The following is a 4,779-nucleotide window of genomic DNA, read 5'->3' as shown; positions in this document are numbered from 1 at the left end:
ACAAGTGTATCCTAAAGCAACCTTAACAATGCCCTTTGTTGTTCCCACAATCCAAATGAGGCACTTGATATGTTTAAGACCTCTACCTACAACACACTACAAACAAGACACGAAGCAACTAAGGGGATAAGCTTCTAAAACTAAACTTAAAATTAAATTATCTTTTGTTTTACACTCATCCAAAATTCCATGTTTAGAAGCTAACACTAGGGGAAGTAAACTCAAACAAGTGAGGATCGTCTAACTCTAAAAAAAAACACTAGAGGCCCTCTAACACAAAGCTACTACTTAAGTTTTAAAACCCCAACATTCATCTTTTAGAAACCAATGTAAGTCAATATGAAGACAATTCACATATTAATCATCATCTTACTCTAAGAGAGACTACCAAGAGATTTTACTACACAAGCTTGACCACCAAACTATAAGCTTCCAATTATTCCATAAAAATCTTTAAAGTAAGTATCATACAAAACCTTACACAAATTTCCTACCAAAATTCTTCATTTTTGTTTTCGACCCAAAACTCTACAAAAAGACCCACAATCAAGTGCCTCTTTCTTACATTTGGAGTGGGGTAGAAATCCATGAAGCTTTACAACAAGAAGGTTTTATAAAACCCCTCATTGTAAAACATTCGCGAAACTCAAATCATCCAATCTTTCAACATAAAACAATTTACAAAATTCATCAAAAAGCTTTCAAACCATAAAATTAAGTGCTCATAAACATTTCCAACAGAAAATAACTTATAGTTCCTCTCTTTCTAAAGACAACTCATAAAACCTTTCAATATAAAGCCATTGGTAAATCCCCCCAATCATGAAGCAAATCACAAAATATCCTTAATATAAGACAAAAGATAAGACTCTCCAACATAAGATCGCTCGCATAAATAAAAGAAAAGGTTGCATGCAATTGACATTAGCCCTAATCATTTCATTAGTATGCAAAGAAACTATAAAACCAATGGAGGTTGTAGAAAATTCGTTAAAGAGAAAGCTCGTCTCAAGCAAATAGATGAATCACTCCTAATACCCTCCACTTCGTTGCCTTATACAAAACAGTGCATAAAGATATCTAATGCAATATGGATTCAAAGAAGAAAACCTCCCAACATTTTACTTCTTCTCTTTGGAGCAAATAAAAGATCCAACAATAAGTATTGAACAAAAGAGACATGATTCATGAAGGGATGACCTTCAACTCCATACATATTTCACCAAATAACCAATTTTATTTTCAGATTTTTATCTTTAATGTAGAAAAACAACTACAACCCTTCTTTAGACATTTCATCAAATGGCCAGCTTGCAATACTTGGGTAAAGAAGAATGTAAAACCAGAGATCTGGCATGAATTACATCTATTCTATGCTTCATAATGAAACAAGAACCAACTCAAAATAATCATGACATGATTCTTAACAAAGATGTATAGGCTGTTGCTCTTAAGTATGCAAATAACATTGGAATATGTTAGTAAACTTAAACTCTCCCAAGCATGAACATGGCTAAATCCTTGTGTGGCATTTGAGAAATAAAAAAAAAAGAGTATGAACATAAAAGAGTCATTCAATGACCACAAAAGAAAACCAGAGATCATCATTGCCTCATGCTTTCTCAGATTTTTGTATCTCACATGAAGATCGAACTGCAAACAATGTAGAGTAAGCCATGCATTTCAAGAAAAACTCCCATCTAAAATTTTATATCTGACATTTGTGAGACGGATTGCATACAAATAGGAAAATAAATCATGAAGATTTCAATCATATTGACAAGGACAACCTAATCCAAACCTATCACAATTTACAGTTTCATTTCTTTTGACTGGGAAGACAAGCATGAATGAGTGTAACTGTGAGAAATGAAATAGGTGCAGTTTTCATTAATCTTTCCCTACCAAACTTGCACCATAGAAAGAAAAAAAAAAAGGGGTGCAGTTATCAAATCAAGAAAATCAACCATAGATAAAACTTAAGCAATTAACCCAAAGAAAACTTCTCATATTTTTTTAGAAATCCTGAAACTTGAACCTTCAACTTCTTGGATTATCACAAATTCTCATAGAACACATCATAAAGGATAAATATCTTTATTAAGGGCAAGATGACTGGAGCTGTGATGCCATATAAACCATAAAATTCCCATTCAATTTCCAATTTTAGCCAAAGCAAACTTGCATAAATACAACTCGTCTTCAACCCAACCATCCACGAAGCTTTAAACCAAAGTGAGGAGCAAAGGAAGTTAAGGTGAAAAAGAGACTTTAGTGAAACAATGCATGGTTTCTCCTTAATTTCCTCAATTCAAAACACAGCCATAAAACTTCATCCGAATGGTTTAGACAAAAGCATATGTGCATATAAAACAAAGAACGAATCTCGATAGAGTAATTTGGAGACTTCAACATCTTAGTGCAAATGATCATCAATGGGATCTAGCATAAAGAGTGACCATCTTCCCTAGGGACAGAGATTAGAGGTGCAAAGACATATATAACATAAAACCTCATTTGATGCATAAACGAAATTTATCGCTAACCAAATCATACATAGAATTCTAAAGTAGCCCCATCATGTATATTTTTTTAAGAAGATTTCATCGGACAAGTGGCATGTAATGTTCACAAGATTATTTAAAATGGATCAACATGAAAATTACTATCATTCGATCACATATTCTCTAAACATACGCTCGGTTGAAAACATTGCCCAAGAATACGCCCAAAGGTCACCAAGATTTATCACAAGCAAAATGTCAACCGCATGAAGAGCTTATGAAACCACTCGGAGCAAATCACTATGGAAGCCAAAAACCTTCATAACCACACACCCTCATGCAAGCTTCATAAAGTTATTTGGGATGAATCAACATGAAAAATTAGTATCTTGCATCCATACTTATGAAGAGTTCATATGAGCATTTAATTGAAGCATGCCACTTAAAATCTTGTTTAAGGCTTACCCATATTTATCATAACAAAGTGCTCACTACAAGACTCATGAGTTGCGATTAGAGTAAAACTTCATCTCAAATCAAAATATCACCAATCCTTTCCAAGAGCATTTCACCACACATAATCGTTATTTTTTTTTTTTGAAAGATAAAAGAGAACCAAACGAATGAAACCAGAGAAATATGGATATGATAATACTTTCTTGTAAGCTCAAAACACTTTCATGTAGTATACTCATGAAACAAAGTGCATGGGACCTTCACACGTCACATTAACTATGCTTTGTAGAAACTGTAGAAGGGATAGCACAAACCACATGAGATTTACTTATGCCGGCGATGCAAATTTTTCCAAAGAAATTCATGAAGTCCTCATTTCTATCAAAACAAAACTCTAGCAACTTTCAATAGGCATTATCGCAAATGATTTACATGCATACCTTAATGAACGACAAAACAACTCCATACAACCCAAGCTTGATCCCAAAGCACATTTTCTTTTCAATATTTCATTATTTTTAATAGAGTGTGGACTAAATGTAACTAGATGTAGTAGCCAATGTCTTTTCCAAATCACATTAGTCTTCTCTTTGTAAGGACCACAAAAGACACAACACAAAATTATATAAGATCTACTCATGCCGGCAAAGCAAACTTTCCAATGAAATTCATGAAATTCCTCTTCTTGCCAATGAAAACCACTACCCACTTTCAATGGGCATTACCACAAACACTCTACATGCACGATTTGATGCAAGCTCAACATGGCCTCTTACACACTTTTAGAGCTTACACCTAAATCTCTAAGCCAAGTGACATGAACCAAAATAAACTTCCAATGCCAAAAAAAAAGCTTGCTCAAATCATCACATATGAGAAATACATCAAAATAAACTATGCAAGTTACCACAAAATCCATCATATAGAATGAATGTGCTCACTTTGAAATCAAAAAGGGATTAGAGGTGTGATGACATACCATAAGAGTTCAATCCACATTTAAGCTTAACAAAAATAAGATTTCTCATAGATGCAACTTGCTGCCAAGTAAGATTACTCACGAAGATTCTAGATTCACATGAGAAGAAATCATGGTAGCATGCAGCCCTAAGGGAGATCGGTCGGCAAAAATAGGAGAGGCGACGGGCTTGGCTAGCTCGCGCGAAAGGGAGTCCGATTGGGCCGGTCCAAGCCACGTCGGGTTCGGTCATGGAGGTCGGACGGAGCTTCGGGCTCGGCTGGAGTTCGCGAACGCCAGGGAGAGTGAGAGAGGGAGGGGCGACGGGCCTCTGTGATTCCCGAAAGAGAACAAGCTAGAGAGGGGGGGTGCTCGGTCGGGGTCTTCAACACGAGAAAACAGGAAGACGATGAGGAGCTCGGCCTCGTCTGGAGCTCGTGAACCCGAGAGAGAAGGGAGAGGTCGGGATTCGCCTGGGATTTCCAGAACCGAGAAGGATAGAGCGTCCGGGAGAGAGCCACGAGAGCTAGCCTTTCATCTAGGGCTTCTTTTAAGCCAGAGAGAATGAGAGAGGCCAGTGCTTTTTGAGCGAGAGAGAGCGAATCAGGTTTCAAGCGACTGAATACTGCGCAACGGTCGACTTTTGATTTGGAAAAATCAGAGCCGTCGAATTTGATTACCGGATTTAGGAATTGATTCAAATGAAAGCAAAAGTCAATTGGAATTTATTTGAATTAAATTGGGTTGATTTGAATCAGATTTAGGCTCAAACCAAACTCAATTCTAGGCCAAATTTAGGGTCGAGACTGTTTGACCTAGTCATGTCGACAAAATTGCACCCGAATCGACATCAATTTGAAT

The sequence above is a fragment of the Dendrobium catenatum genome, unplaced genomic scaffold (genome assembly GCF_001605985.2).
Source record: "Dendrobium catenatum unplaced genomic scaffold, ASM160598v2 fragScaff_scaffold_1038, whole genome shotgun sequence".
NCBI classification, from domain to species: Eukaryota; Viridiplantae; Streptophyta; class Magnoliopsida; order Asparagales; family Orchidaceae; genus Dendrobium; species Dendrobium catenatum.
This window is presented reverse-complemented; position numbering follows the sequence as displayed.